Below are 16711 nucleotides of genomic sequence, written 5' to 3'. Positions count from 1 at the left end.
GACTGGATTTAAATTGCCCATAAAGGACCTCTACTAAGGGCAGTTGGGAGTTCCTTGGCAGGTTTGAAGAAGAAAACCAATTAAACTTGGGTGAATGGAGGAATTTGTTAATTGCAAGAGGAATGAAGAACAGTGAAGAGATTTTTCCCCCCTTTGAGCATCCAGCCCCTGCTCTGAGAGGCAGTGCTTGCTGGTGTGAATAGTTGCCTACTTGCTAGTCCAGCAAATCTTTGTAGACTACACCCAACCTACTTCCCAGGTGTCAGACTTGAAGCTAGTGTGTGAAAATGATACCCGCCTGCCCTTGTGTTCTGGAGGAGCTGCACGAAGCGCAGTTAACCTTAACCTTAGTTAGCACCACACTGTGTTGCTCATGACCCCATGAACCCAGATCAGGCCACCAGCCTAGTGAGCCTGCGGCACTGTATTTTTCCATGAAGCCATACAGGGCCCTGAAGAATGGTCTGGGAAGTTGACACAACCCAGTATAGTATATCGAGCCAGCAGCAAAGAGACAGGAAAGGAGTTTAGGTGTTTGCTTTTGGAAAAACTGCAGCCAAAAGATAAGGCTGTTTATACAGCTTCTAATACCAAGAGAGGCAGGACTATGAAATCAGAAGCAAAAGAATTGCAGTCAGCAAATAAATACAGAGTTCACTGCAGCCAGGGGTGGGGGAGCCAGCAGGGGAGGGACCGAGTGTACAGACACATGTGAATTGGTGATGCCGGAGCCCTACTTCTTGTGAGGACTAGTGCCTGGTTTCAGTGTACGGGGATTATTTGCAATCTGCTTTTGGAAAAGATGTCAATCCAGTGACTACAAACAGAGGATGTTTAGCAGACCCCTCCTGTATTAGGCACCAAAGAGCTCTACTGTTGACCTGACAGTGATCTCTAGGTCACAGAGCCTTGTCTTTAGGGACAAGGCTTTGGAAAAGCATGAAGGGCAGTAGGAAATGACAAAGGACTATGTCAGAGGTTCCTGGTATTTTCAGAAAATGTCCTAAAGCTGTAAATGAGTACGCATGTCAGAAGTGGGAGACAAGGCCTTTGCTCAGGGGCAACTTGGAGAATCCATTCACTGATGGTGCGGAGATGCATCGGTGTCTTCTGGCTGCTCTGGCTCCAGGGTGTTAACCATCAGGTATGGAAGGCAGCAGGGACCTTTGCTTCGCTGATATGACGGAAGCAGAGGTTGTGTGTGTGTGTGTGTGTGTGTGTGTGTGTGTGTGAGTGTGTGTGTATCTGTCTCTGTGTGCATGTGTGTCTGTGTGTGTGTGTCTGTGTGTGTGTGTCTCTGTGTGTGTGTATCTGTCTCTCTCTTTGTGTGTATGTGTGTGTGTGTGTGTGTATCTGTCTCTCTCTTTGTGTGTATGTGTGTGTGTGTTGGGGGCCAGAGGACAACCTTGGGTTTCATTCTTCAGGCACAATTGTCTCTTCTTCCCCCCCCCCATTCTCTCTCTCTCTCTTTCTCTCTCTCTCTCTCTCTCTCTTTCTCTCTCTCTCTCTCTGTGTGTGTGTGTGTGTGTGTGTGTGTGTGTTTCTCTATCTCTGTCTCTGTCTCTCTGAGGCAGGGTCTCTAATGTTGCCAGGTAGACTGGGCTGGTTGGTAAGCCCTAGGGATACACCAGGTTTCACTTTGTCTGTGATGGGATTACAAGCCTGTGCCATCTCATCCAACTTTTTAAACTTAGGTTCTAGAACTAGAACTTAGGTCCCTATGCTTGCCAGTTATGTGGTCCCCTGTAGGAGACAATGTAGGCATGGCCTAGCAGTCAGCCTAGCTGGCACACTGTGCTTCTAAGTAAGAAGCATGGCATACCATGCTCCTGAAATCAGAACACTGAATTCCGAAGTAGCTTGAGTAGGCAGTAGCTGGCCTTCAGGTGAGTCTGCACTCTTCACATCTACTTCAATGTGTGTCTTCCTATAGACATCCTGATGATGGGAGCGCTCATCCAATCCAAGGTATTGTACTAACCAATCACAGTAGACAGACTTCCACTATATAAGTGGCTGGTCAAGTGCAATAAAGCAGACAGTGTTCCCTAAAGTTGTCTCTGTGCCTCTTACCAACCAGTGGGCACTGCTGTCTTGGTAGGGATGCCCTGATTAATACGGCAGTTCCCAGGCCCAAACTAGAGACTTCGATAGAATCACTTATTTATCTACTTGCTTATTTGTTTGTTTATTTATTTTTAGGCAATGATCATCTGCAATTGAAGTCCAGAAGGCAAGTAGAACTTGAGATCAGCACACTGGCCATTCCATTCGGATGCGATTTCTCTCCCCAAGGAATCTGCCACTGGTTAGATGAACACAGTGACAACAGGTGGGTATAGGACTCAATCCCAGAGAAGTTTTTTTTACTTTGCTGAGTCAACAGTCCTAGTTATACGAAGAACCCAATTCAAGTGGCCTCATACATGCCGTTGTATGAGGTTTTTTTATTACAAAACTTTCTATGACGGTCTGATGCCTATGTATGAGTTTTGTTTCTAAGTTATGACTTCCGTCCTGCAGATCACATAAAAAAAATGGGAAAAGACGAAGACAGAGTTAGTTTTCCAGGTTCCCAGGTAGAATACCATGTTAATTAGAATCTTCCACCATTGAGAACACAGGCTCGAGGGCTCAGGGGGAGGGGTCAGATACTCCAATCCAGGCAGCCCCCTTGGAGCTGAGGACTCCATGACTCCCGGAAAGGCTATTTGTGTGGCGGCCCTTGCTGTTCCACGTGTGAAAGAGGAACTCAAATGTGAGGCAGGAAAGCGACATTTCAAAGCATCCTCGGAGTCCGCTGAGAGCTAGGAGGCAGTCTGTCGCTGGACCCTCCTACAAATCACCAGGAGGCGTGTCTTTCAAATGTCTTCAATGATCTGCACGCATGTTCCAAAATGGAGGAAGAGCAGCAGCACCACTACTGCCTCTCTGAGCCCTGGTTTGAAAGATGGTGGAGGCAGAATCTAGAGGCAGCGTGACAGAGGAGGTCCTGCTCTTCTGGTCCTTGGAATGTGCTGCTTCCCACGGGTGCTTTCCCCAAAGCCACGTGGGCCATCAAAAGTGTTTTCTACGAGTGATGTTCCCCAACAGTAGCTTAGCTTAGCTACGACCTTAAATGAAAACTAACATCCTCCCCTCTCTCCCTTCCTCATCTTCCCTGCCCTTCTCCCCTCCTTCCATGTCTGAGCTGTTTGGCATTTATGTGTCTCATTTGGACCAGTGAGAGATCTAGGTTGAGAGGGCAAAACCCTGAGCTAGAAGGAATTTCTAGATGGCAGTTTTCCAGTAATACAAGCTCTCCTCCTTTTGTCTTCGTCAAAGGACAGCAGGGTATAGAAGGGTAAGGACATGACTATAACCCATGGGGAGAAAATGATGATGTATCTGTTCGCTTCACCCTTTATGTCATTAATGGCACCAACTCTGCTCACAGTGTGGCTGGCAAATTCCAGTGTGATCCCATGACATTTGCTACAGCGAAACACTTTAAGATGATGAGGATTAAAAAAATAAGTTAAGGCGCTTTTTCAGATGCCCAAGAGATGTTTGTGGACCATCTGCTGGGTTCAAAGGGACACAGTAATCTCTAGGGATTGCCTTGGGTCCTGCCTGGCTACACCCAAGAGGATGACCTTGATTCTGCTATGAAAAGAGCTTGTTCTGGGGAGCCAGTTCTCAAATGAGGGTGTAGGTGGTAAGAAGAATTGCATCCATTGTGGGTTATCAGTAGAATTATTTGACTGGGTTCAAATATTCAGGCTTCTTCTGGGTGCTGGAAAAAATAAAAATGGACTGGACTGGGCCTCTCTGGACTTCTGAGAGACACAAGACCACAAAACATCAAATAACCATGCAAGTGTGTCATGGTCCCAGTCCCCAACTTTCTCTTCTTACCCCATGCTGGCACTGCTCAGTTGCATGGCTCTTGTCCTATGAGCAATCTTCCTGGATTCTAGATGCTTATACTGTAAATTCCAAGATAGATTAACTGATGCCATAGAAACATGACTTGGGAGAAAGTCAAATTTGTATTTACACCCTCTGTTTCCACAAATTTGTGACATTAGACTTTGTTTCTCCTCTATAAAACAGAAGATCACTCAGGGTGCCTAGGAAGAACAGAGTAGGCAATTTGTGTCCCAGTTGGTAGCATAGTGCCTGGGGTACAAAAGGTGACCAGGGGACATGGCTTGTCTCTATTTCTTGCTGCAACAGGGACAGGCCTCATGTGTTAGCCAGAACTAGCATGTGAATACAGTAGACAGACAATGGATCCCACTTTGCTGCTTGCTAGATGTGAGATCTCTTGTTTCCTCTTTCTGAAAAGGAGGTAACATGAGATTGTTTATCCATATGAATTAAAATGAGATGATAGCAAAGCATGGCTATAATATACCTAGGAAGTCAATAAATGTGATGTCCTCACATATGGCTGTACCTGATGACCCGCTGTTACCCCTGTCTCTGCTCCCTGCATTCCTCATGACCTTAGGAGGAGCCAGGTATGGAGGCAGGCTCAACGCTCCATAGCAAGTATGTGAGACTTCCACTTCCTAAAGAAACCTCCTTCACTTTCCGAGTTTGCATTTGCTTGTTGTGTCGTTCAGTATAATCTGGTTTTACCTGTGAAACGAACCACAGGACAGGGATAGTGTCCCTAAGCTCTGACTAACGTGTGACAGTGGTTCTGAGCTATCACATTCTCCTGTTTTCCACCCCTTTGGGACTTCCCTTCCAGACAGCAGTGTGGTTCAGACCCAAAAAAGAAAATTCCATTTCAATAAACCCATGAGAAAGTCTAAGAAGAATCCATTGGCCTTAGAGCTCATGTCTCCAGATCCAAGTCTATTGTTTCAAAAGACCGTTAGCTCAATGGAACAACATTTTACATGATTGTGCATCTATCTGACTTCTATATAATCACTTGCAAAAAATAGGTTTTTTTCTGCTGTTTGAAGTTTAGTCATTTATGCCCTTTGTTTCCCTTTTGTCCCCTTCCCTCTCCCACTGAAACCCTTCTTCCCGCAAGTCTTCCTCCCATTTTTGTGCCTTCTTTGTGTGTGGACCACTGCGTTTAATTAGAGTTCCTTGCCTGGATATGGATGGGATGTTGTCCACCAGAGCAAGGACAACTTATCGGTGGCTATATTACCTAAAAAAAGTGATGCTTCCTCCCCCAGCAACCAGGAACCACCTATAATCCCTCAGGGATGGTGGGGCCTCCTCAGCCCGTCCCTGACCTGTGATGAAATGTTGATGGATTCAGTCCTGTTCAGATCTTACGTAGGCCACCACAACTGCAGTGAGCCCATGAGTCCAAAACTAGGGCCTGTGGCCTGCCTGTCTGGGTTACTTTTCTATTGCTGTGAAGAGACACGTCAACCAAGGCAACTTACAAAGGAGAGCGTTAAACTGGGGATTTGTTTACAGTTTCAGAGGATAAGTCCGTAGCCATCATGGAGTGCAGGGTAGCAGGCAGGCAGGTACAGTGCGGGAGCAGCAGCGGAAAGCTCACATTTTATCCAAAGTCAGAGGCAGGGAGTAAGAGACTAGGCCTGTTGTGGGCTTTTGAAACCTCAGCTCCCCCCACCCACCCCGTGACACACCTTTGATGGGAGAGGTCATTCTGAAATCTGTCTCTAATTGGTTGTTGAATAAAGCACTGTTGGCCAATAGGGAAGCAAGATAGGTGGGACTAGGAGTCGAGGAGGACTCTGGGAAGGAGAAACACAGGGAGTCACAATGTAGCCCGCCAGAGAAGTAAGATGTCCGGAACTCTTCTCCGGTAAGAGAAATACTTAGATTAACAATTATGGGATAAATACTTAAGTCAGAGTTAGCCAGCAAGAAACAAGCAAACAGCCAACAGCTTCATAATTAATACAGTGTCCTGTGTGTTCATTTGGGACTGATGCGGTTCTGGAACCAGGCTGGCAGGAAGGCTTCACTCTACACACCTTCTTCAACAAGGCCACACCTCCTGATCCTTCCCAAAACAACTCCACCGCCTAGAGATCAAGCATCCAAATATATGACCCTATCAGGATTATTTGCATTCCAACTACCACACTCCCCTTCTATAGTTTCTCAAGCAAGTTTAGGGAAGAAACGAGGGATACATTTTGAGGAGAAAATAAGGAGCATCTCTTGAAGTCATTTCATGAAAGACAAAGCGAGAGTTGTCCCACACAACATACATAATGCACCTGGCAGTTTATAAAGCACTGACAAGAGTCAGGAGGGCCGGAATCATTTCCCCAGTGTTCTAGAGAGCAGGGTGTGAAGCGCAAGAGGCATTCTGTTTGTTTTGGCAGAATTTGCATAACCTGCCTTCCCCCACTCATGAGGAAAAGAGTAGATGGCCAGAAGAAAGAGAAGTTTGATCGGTAGATGGCTTAATGTGATGCGATAGTGTTCTATTAGAAGTTTTGAAACATTCAGCAGATGTTCAGTTTACTTCAAACAAACCAAATAGAAAACATCTGGAGACACAGAGCAGTGCTATGGGAGACATCTGTGTTTAAGTCACACACTGTGCTGGCTATTTGTCTGCCGGCTCTCAACTCCACTCTTACTCTCCCTGTCTTCTCTATGGGGGTCTAGAAGGCTGCAAATTACGGTTTCCCCAGCTTGCCAGCTGGCTGGCTTCCAATCAGCCTCTACCAATAGGAGAAACTGCTGGAAACCTGGAGGGAGGTAGAAGGCAGACGCCTGTTTTATGTCTTCATTGGTCGAAGTCCTTGACAGAGGCAGTAGTAGTGGCAGGGTAGATGGGTGAGTTTCTGCACCGATAACAGAATCCATTGCTTAGGACACAAGGATGCTCCTCCAGTCTCCGGGGCACCGGCGTAGCACTTAGGTGGAATCCCTGACAGGCCCCACCAGTAGGAATTTAGCTTCTCAGCTTCTTGAGAGTTTCTGCCCCAGCAGTGTGACAGTGGATAGCCACAGTAACAGAGAATCATGGACCCAGGATAGTATTACTTTCCTTTCGTTGTGCAGACTAACGATGGTCGTAGTTTGCAACACTTACAAGTCTCTATGGTCTTAGCTTTGCTTCTCCAGCCCTCCAACACATTTTTAGTCAGTCTCCTCTGCTAATTCTCCTGTGCTAATGTCTCTGCTGAAACTCCTAGAGTTCCTGTATTGCTGACTGTGACAATGGCCAGTGCACATACATATAACTGGATACAAAAAGTGAAGGAAAATAAAATGAAAAATATGAGATTTTAATCCCTTATTCTATTTCTATTTAGGGAGTTAAAAATGGGGTGGGGATAAGGAACTTTAACCCCAAACATTTGATCACAAAGTCTGGTTGCCATGTACCTTGACACAGTATTCTAGTCAATAGACTTTCCTTCTGAGGGATCCAGGCCCATAACAGTCTTCATAATGACACCAATAATAAGTAACTTCTACCAAGTATTCCTTTACATATTATAATAAGACTATATGGCTTCATTTAATGATTGCAACCCTAGAATTAAGGTTTTAATTCTTTTCCATTTAATCTTTAGGAAAATAAAACATTTTTACTAGCACTGTATGTTGTTCAGTAGTATCAAAGAGGAAAATTTCAAGAAAATGAGCTTTAACGGTCTAGCTGGAGTTTGGAAGTGATTCATCAACCTGGTAATCCAGGCTGCTAAAGGGTGTGCTGTTGAGAGTGGATTTTGTAGTTTGAACAGGAACAAGGAAGCAGGATTGCACGCTGAAATGTGAGCAGCAGGTTACTTCAGGTCATTTCCCCATCTCCTTGGGCTAATGCAGAGGGAACTTCTCCACAAAGCCAGCTCAAATGGACCCCTTCTGCATTGGTGGTTGCTAATCTCTGCTCACTTTGAACAACTGGTTTGTCTAAAGGATTGTCCTGCTTTTCTGTTGATTTGTTTTTAGGGTTCAGTTTGATTATATGGCCTTGAATACAAGTAACTAAAGTTCTATTTGCTCTATTATAGGCTCACCCAAGAACACAGTCCAAAATAGGCTCCTCTCCCCCTCTAATTTTATTTATCAGTTGCAATACTAAAAAAGGGGAATCTCTTTTTTCATATGTGTACTTTTTTTAAAGATGCATCTCACTATGTAGACTTGGCTAACCTGGAACTCTATGTATGCCAGGCTGGCCTTTAACTCAGAAAGATTCCCCCTGCCTCTGTCTTCCAGAATACTGATAATAAAGGCAGGTGCTCCTAGGCCTGGCCTTAGCATGGACTTTTTTCTTAGCCACTCCTATCCAGTGGTTCAATCTGTTTCTCCACTCTCCAATGTCCATGAATGCCCAGCCTGTAGGAGAATGAAGGACCATGTGAGAAAGACACAGACAGCTTAGACAGTGGGCAATTACCAACCTCCCAAGATGTGAGTGTGGCCATGTTTAAAGGTTTAACCCAGTTGTCTTACAGTAAAGACAACTATGTTAGCTGACAAGAGAAACATTGGAAAGGGATAAATTAATTAGTTAATCCAACTTACAGAATTCTGAAATGATGTTGAGCTCAGCTACTAAGCATAGACAGGTACAGCCGATGAGTGATATTTTGTGGGGGCTTGTTTTGGCATTAATATCCACTCTGCTTTTGTTTTGTTTATAGCTTTTCAACCCCCCTTTTAGACCTGTTACTAAGATGTTCATCTCTTCAAGTCAAAGACATGCGTGTGAATCAAGCTGGTCCAATTGGATGCTCTATGATTTGTATAGAGGAAAGACATTGGCTTGACAATAGAGAAATGCAAATTTTGGCATGAGTTTAAAAGTTGACTATTTCTTTGACCAAAATGCTTGGGACCAGAAGTGTTTTTAGATGTTGGATTATTTAAGATTCTGGAATGTTTTCATTTATATTTAAGATCTCTTGAAGTTAAAGCCAGACTTTGAGTGTGAAATTTATTTATGTGTCATATATACCATAACATTGCCTGCAAGTATTCCATAGGACATTTGTAATGAATTTGTGCACAAAATAAAGTTTCATGACTGTCTTAGCTAGGGTTTCTGTTGCTGTGAAGAGACACCATAACCACAGCAACTCTTATAAAGGAAAACATTTACCTGGGTGGCTCACAGCTAAGAGGTTCAGTCCATTATCATCATGATGGGACACGGTGGCACACCAGCAGATATGGTGGCTAGTGAGGCAGCTCAGAGTTCTACATCTTGGGCAGGCAACAAGAAGTGGCCTGTCTCACTTTGCATGGTTTGAGCATATAGGAGATCTCAAAGTCTGCCTCCACGGTGACACCTGTCCTCTAACAAGGCCACCCCTACTTCAACTCCCAGAATCCACCTCTTTCTGCCCCCAGTGCTGGGATTACAAGCATACACAGCCATCCCTGGCTTTCTCTTCTTCATGTGGGGAGCAGGAGAAAACTCAAGACCTTCCTCATGCTTGGTACAACCAGCACTCTTGTCTGATGAGCCATCTCCCTAGCTTGAGATGAAAAATTCAAACTACAGAAATACCACATTGAGCACCAAATAGTGATTCAGAAGGTTAACATCAGTGGCAAATCATATAATGTAACTAAGTGAACATACTCCAGGGACATAACTTAACCAGTCTTCTTGAAGTCATCACAGTCAGGGCAATGAGTACATCTACTATCCTGGGGCTTACTTTCTGGAATGTGCTTTCTATTGGAAAAATGCCATGTGCTCTTTGAGTTCACTGAGAAGTTTCCTTTGAAAGTGGGGTTTCTGCCTCCCCATTTCAGATCCAAGCATGTTCATCTAATAGCATCTGGGGGTGAGCTGGCCTCTCCAACTCTGTAACTGGGAGGGAAGAGAACAGAAAAACAACCCAGAAGAAAATCACTGCACCTTAATTTTCCTCATCAAACCTCAAGGTCAATGTTCTGAAGACAAGGTCACTGATCTCTTTATCTGTACCTCTTCCCAGTGTGCGTTAATTAACTCTGTCCTCTTTTCTCATGATTTCTCTTCACTTTGGCTGGCATACTGGAGTGGGTGGCCAAGCCTAGTCTATTGGGATTTCTGAAGCCAGAAATTTCCCCCCCTAAAACTCTGGCTATAGTCAATCTATGTAGCCAAGACTTGCCTTGAACTCATGATCTTCCTGCCTCAGTTTCCTAAGTGCTGGGACTATAGGTGTCTATCCCCATACTCAATGCTTTCCCCAAATCTGGGAGACACTTATTGGCTAGCATTACTTCAGGAAAATCTCTTTAAAGGCTCAGGGTCCCTAAAAGTCCAGTGCCATCAGTTCCAGTTAAATGTCAATTGAGATTCAGTGGCTAATGCGATACTTTTCAAATCAGCAAGATCTAATTCAGCATGGAGAGACCCTCACAGCTGGCAGTACCTGTTTCCACAAAGGGGCGACCCTGAGTACAGTGACATGATGAGAGATACCACTTTATCTCTCCCCACCCATGATGATTTTTCATAAGCCATCCAAGAGTGGTGTGCACCAAGCCTATCCTTAACCCTGATGGTCTCAAGCTGTTCCTTGGGTCTGACAGGCTCTGGGGATACTGAGGTTGTTGTTTTATCCTTGGCCACACTTGGCTGCTGATAGGATTCCAGGTCAGGTGAAAAGCCTCTCCCTCCACTAACGCTTGCAGGGGAGAAATATACAAAGTATACACTCTGGGTAGGAAGGGCGTTTCTCACCCCAGGGACAGGCTTAATCTTTTTCACCTGTCATGTTTCATCCCCGTGTAATACCCTGTTGTCCTTTGCTCATTGGTCTTCTGGGAATTACCGTGAGTGAAGGGTACCCTCACCTCCAGCTATCCACTTAAGCTTAGGTTTTCTTCACATTTAGAAAGGGACCAACGCTTCTTCAACTTAGTGAAATTCAGGTTGTCGAGTTTGGCCCTCACTTGCCCAGCAACCTAGGCACCTTCAGAGGAGCAGCTTGGATGATGTGTAACCAAGGAGACGTCCTTCCTCTGTAGCTGAAGCTGCAATGGGGATCACCTGTACGTCTTTCTTCTCACCTGCAATCATCCCTTTGGTGAGCAAGTTAAGACCTTCCAAAGGCTCACGAGGGCAGCATTTGGCCTTCCTCCAGTTGCTTCCCTAGGAACTCCAGATCACTGCATATCTCGCCACATTTGCCACCGAGTGCCTAACAGCCCTGTGTTTGCTTTGCCCTTTCCCCATCACTTCACGACAAACACGAATCATGTGCCAGCCTCAACCCTAGGACCAGCCAATGCCTTCCCTGCCTTGTGAAAATTGTACCCCTGGGGATGCAGAAGAGCCACTAAAGCCTCCTATTAATCCCAAGGGCTTTACTGAGTTATCCCTTTTCTTTAGTGGGTGCCATCTTTTCTATCCCAATGAACTGAACACATGTGGTACACACACACACACACACACAGAGAGAGAGAGAGAGAGAGAGAGAGAGAGAGAGAGAGAGAGAGAGAGAGAGAGAGAGAGAGAAATAGATCCTAAATTTTTCCTTGGCATGGGGATTTGATATTTATGTCTAGAATTAGACTAACATCCAGGACTTCTGATGTCTGGTCCTAGAGGCGGCTGTAGGTATTCCCTATGCCTTTGCCCCTAGCAAACAGCAACCACATTGTTGTTTATCTGATATATTCTAGAAGCATTGGTGGAAAAGTGATGCTCCAAATATGTGGATTCATTGCCCTTTCAAAAACTGGGTTTCTCATTTACCTGAATGGTAATCCCAGAGGCTCTTCCTGACTTAGGATTTAAAGTAGGGCCTGCCATTCAGAGATTTTGCACCTGACTGTGACTAATGGTCAGCTAACTACTGCTGACAGAATAGCTGCCTTAACTGAAGCTTTTGTGCAGGGCATTTGTCAAAGCGCCAAAAACACGAAGAGCCAGTCCTTCGTGGAGTTTACAGAACTGGTTAGACAGCTTTTGTGTGTGTGTGTGCCTAGCAGCTTCTAAATGTTTGTCCAAAGGCTGGGTTCAGTCTGATAATTGCTTTCACTGTAACACAATACCCAGTCTTAGTCAAGGGGAGAAGGCCTATGGCCTTCACCATTTGTATAGCAGGCATGTATGCCATGTGTGAGTGTTCACGTCTCTTAGTTTAGGGAGTGCTGTGGCTTGAACTGGAATGTCCCCCACAGGTCAGACTTTACATGCTTGTTCTGAAGCTGATGGTGCCATTCTGTGGGGCTGTGGAACCTTCTGGAGGTGGGGCCTATCTGACAGAAGTGTATTGCTGGGTGTGGGCCTTTCAAGGTTATGGTTTTGGTCCCTGTCCTTTTGCTTGCTGGTCTGCTGTGCTTTGAGAAGCTTCCATGGACTGACCTTACTGACTTCCTACCACAGTGGACTGAAAGCTCCCTGAAACCGTGAGCCAAAATAACTCTTTTTCTCCCATGAGTTTTTATTTTGCTACAGTGAGGCAGAAGTCATCAATACATGAGGGCTTCGAGAGCCTCAAGATGTCTATGGCCCACAAATCAACCGTGAAGAGCCCTTGTTGAAGCAGAATTAGTCAGCACTGTGTTTATTTAACCTCTTACACTCTTCCACGCTAATAATATTCCACTTCTATCATCTCATTAGAAGGCAATTGAGGTCATTTAATTAGAAGATAATTAACTCTCTACCAACTGAAGTTGATAGTTAGAAGAGATGCCTGTCAACCTAAGCGCTGTCTTTAAAATCCGCTGGTGTCTGTAAGTTAATATATGTGTGTTGGAGTGCATCTTAGCATTTGAATGGCACTTAAAACAGGACTGAATGAACAAAGCAGAGAGGCTTCAGGGGGAGGGCGAACCCAGACTGGTGGGGAAAGTATACTTACAGTTTAAGGGTGGTATCAGAAAGAAAAAGGAATGAAAATAGGGAAAATGAAAAGTCTACTTTTTTATTAGAACTTAGAAAAGGGGGCAGGCTTGACAGAACTACACAGCAAACGATCTGTAAGCAGCTGTGTAGGAGCAAGGAGTCCTGGGATATATAAGCACACTATCTCCTTAGTGCATAATTAGTGCTCCCATCACTCTACCATGTCCTCATGTGAACCATGTTTCCCGAGGGGTGGTCTCTTGGCCAGGTGATTGATCTGCCCAGGTAGATTAATTCTTAAGGAAGGAGACAATAGTCTGTAATACTAACATATCATGTCTCTATTCAGGGCCAGAGGTAGATGCCATTCTTTTGGTCAGGGGGAAGTAGCTTTCCCTTAGTGGGCATCAAAAAGGCTCTAAAACCTCCCTCTTTTCATGGAGATTTAAATATGAAGAAGGCAGAGTGGTGATGTTTCCCTTCCCAGGATTATCAAGGAAACAGGAGGTGGGGTCTGAGAGGATCCTGAGAGGTCTCAATCTCAATGGTCTCCAAGGCTGCTAAATCTTGTAACAATAGCTAACGACATTTTTTTTTTTTTTGGTTTTTCGAGGCAGGGTTTCTCTGTATTGTTTTGGAGGCTGTCCTGGAACTCACTCTGTAGACCAGGCTGGCCTCGAACTCACAGAGATCTGCCTACCTCTGCCTCCCAAGTGCTGGAATTAAAGGCGTGCGCCACCAGTGCCCAACTGCTAGCAACATTCTTAATGCAGAAGCAAGACTTTTAGTTTCCTTAGTCGCAGTGATGTTAGGTGACACACAGAGGTAAGTAATGAATGGTTTCAAAGGGACTAAGATTAACATCAGCGACCTTGGATCTGCATCATTTTAACATTTTAATATTTTGGACATTTTAATAGTCATTCCTTCTTGGGGAATTGTCAACATAGTGTGACTTTTTTTCATTATGACTGTGATTTATAATTCTTTCATCCAAATGTGTAACTTTTGTTGTTAGGTGTGATGTAATTAAAGGATTCTCAAATCAGAAGCTATAGATGTGAAAAGTTGTTTATAGTTACTACACGGGAGGAAATAGTTTCCTTATCCATCCCAGGCATGTGGCTGAGGCTGAGGCAGGATAGAAACACTAGGGTGATAGGGGAAGAAAAAGAAATCTTTATTCTAGAGTCTTCTTTGGAGCCAGGCCTTTAACACAGCTGATAAAGCCATGGCTGCTTTCGGATGTAGTACTGGTTTTCCTAAAAACATTTTTACCTAATAAATAAACTAATTTTTCATTGCTGCCAAAGATGGATCTAGAACTATACCACTGAATTACATCCTCCAGTAGCTCTAAAGACATTTTAACATGGGTATTAAAACAACAAGTAGGCTGTGCTTACTTCATATCAGAATGTTTATAACCTTGTTTGACTATATTAGCAGTTATCACTCGTGCTTAAATATACAAATCACTTTACAAAAGAAAACTCTTTTTTAAAAAATCACCTTGTTGTTGATTACCGTTTTTGAGCATTGTACCTTAGAAGCCACAGAAGCTGGAGAAACTGGCGAGATGCTTCACTGGTTTAGGGCACTAGCTCCTCTTATAGAGGACCTGGGTTCAATTCCCAGCACCCACATGATGTCTGAGAACTATTTCCAAAGGATCCAATGCCTTCTCTGGCCTTTGCAGGAGCTGCACACATGCACATGGCATACCAACATACATGTAAGCAAAATACCCAGATACATAAAAAATAAAAATATCTGTAAAAAAGAAATGGGAAACAGAGCTCCCTTCTGCATTCCTTGCCTGAGAACCAAGGACAGTCCTGGAAGCTCTGCTTGGGCTGCAATGTGGCTCAGAGGTTAGGACCACACATCATCTTTGTAGAAGACCCTGATTCCATACCCAGAACCGACACGATGGTTCACAACCATCTGTAACTCCAGTTGCAAGGGATGAAATGCCATCCTCTGACCTCTGGGGGCAGCAGGCACGCATGTGGTGCGAATACATGCATGCGGGCAAAACACTCAGACACACAAAATAAAACCAGTGGGCAGCAAGTACACACGTGGCGCAAACACTTGCATGCAGAGGCAAAACACACATAGAAAATTAGCTAATTTTAAAGAGAGAGAGAAAGAAAAGCGAGATTTTACATTCAGCCACTTTAGGCGTGATTGTCCCCTGAGAAGTGTTCGCTCATCAATGGTGCATATTACTGTCTCCCCACTCCAACTGTAACTTAGTGAGCAGGGGCCTCTAAGAGGCGACCTCCTCAGGCTCAGGGACAGAGTTGGGCTAGATGTCCTCACAGCTGGTAGCAAACCTACTATAACCAAAAAAAAAAAAAAAAAAAAAAGATTGACAAGAGGGAAGCAAGCTCATATAATTTTTATGTCACATGGGGTCTTCAAAGAGAAATGAAGACCCCTGAAATAGTTAGACATGAGTTATTTTGTATCGGTTTGGTGGAGGGGAAAGGTGTGAAAAGATATGATGGACAAAAAGCATATATTCTGATGGTGATAAACTGGCGGGACTTAGCAAGGACTGTGGGTCTCCATTGTTCCCCCACAATCCCTCATCTTCACAGATAAAAATGTCGTCTGGATATAGGTATGCTATTTCTTACACAAAGACCCTATGACATGCTTTGAAAAATAGTTTTAAGTTTCTTCCTGGGCTCCATGACGCACTATATGACAGAAAGCCAAGGGAAAAGTTCAGAGAGATCTTCCAGAACATGTTATCCCCAATGCCTTCACTGTGAAATATTCACTGGGGGGGCATTCTCTCTTGGGACAGCATGTCACAGCCTTCATAATTATTTAACTAGTCATAAGCTTGTCCCTGGAACATGTTCAGTAAATGTTACTTCTTCCAATCATTTTTGTTTTGATTTGAGATAGGGTTTCTTTGTATAGCCCCGGCTGTCCTGGGACTTGTTCTGTAGACCAGGCTGGTTTCAAACTCACAGAGATCTGCCTGCTTCGGCGTCCCGAGTGCTGAAATTTAAGGCATATGCCACCATTCCTTACTACTTTTCTCAATCTTATTATAAAATGAAAAACATAGGTGTGCTACATGTTTATTTCTTCTTCAACTTTCATACTTGTTCCTTCAAGCAGGTTGTACAATTCTTTTTTGAAAATTCATTTTACATACCAACCACAGCTCCCCCTCTCTCCTCTCCTGCTCAGATAGATCCTGGTCCCACTGTCAGGGGCCCCTCAGATAGACCAAGCTACATAACTGTCTTCCACATGGGTAGGGCCACGTTCAATCCCATGATGCACCTTCCCCGCAGCTATCGGTCTAGAGTCTGTGAGCTCTCACAAGTTCCGGTCAAGTGTCTCTGTGGGTTTCTCCATATGATCTTGAGGCCCACCCCCACCCCTTGAGCCCCTTGAAAGAGATTTCTTGATAGAGGGAGCCATTATAGGGGTTGGAGAAACCTTGTGCTAGGGAAATTCCCAGGAATCCACCAGGATGACCCCAGCTAAGACTCCTAGCAATAGTGGAGAGGGTAACCTGAACTGACCTTCCCCTGTAATCAGATTGGCGACTCCCTAATTGCCATCATAGATCCTTTATCCAGTAACTGATGGAAGCAGAAGCAAAGGCCCACATCCAAGCACCAGCCAAGCTACGGGAGTTCAAAGAGGAGGAGGTGAGATTATATGAGCAGGCTGTAAAATTCCTAAGATACAGTGTTACCAGAGTTATTAAGAGCCTGAGCCAGGCCCCGGCATTCCAATAAGCCAGCTTTGGCCACCCATCGTTAGTAATCTAATTAAACAGAAAAGCAATGATAAAAAGAAGAAAAAAAGCCATTTCCTCAATGTGGCCGCTGATAAGAGAAACGAAGAGACGGGATGATGCATACCCCTCACACACACCACACCCAGCCCTTCTTCCCTGTCCTATCAGGAGGGTCAAAC

The 16711-nt window shown here is 44.5% G+C and overlaps 1 long non-coding RNA gene across 1 annotated transcript in view; it reads left to right on the top strand.

The window, feature by feature from the left end:
* Positions 1–690: 690 nt before the first annotated feature.
* LOC110340326 overlaps positions 691–16711 on the top strand; it is a 44430-nt gene continuing 28409 nt past the window's right edge. Inside the window, exons 1-2 of the long non-coding RNA XR_002382123.2 lie at positions 691–1144; positions 2203–2332. This is a non-coding gene — a long non-coding RNA (uncharacterized LOC110340326). The remainder of the gene's footprint in view (positions 1145–2202; positions 2333–16711) is intronic.

The sequence above is a fragment of the Mesocricetus auratus genome, unplaced genomic scaffold, assembly GCF_017639785.1.
Source record: "Mesocricetus auratus isolate SY011 unplaced genomic scaffold, BCM_Maur_2.0 Super-Scaffold_100026, whole genome shotgun sequence".
In the NCBI taxonomy this organism is placed as follows: Eukaryota; Metazoa; Chordata; class Mammalia; order Rodentia; family Cricetidae; genus Mesocricetus; species Mesocricetus auratus.
The sequence above is the reverse complement of the archived record's forward strand: the minus strand, read 5'-3'. Positions and strand labels throughout refer to the sequence as shown.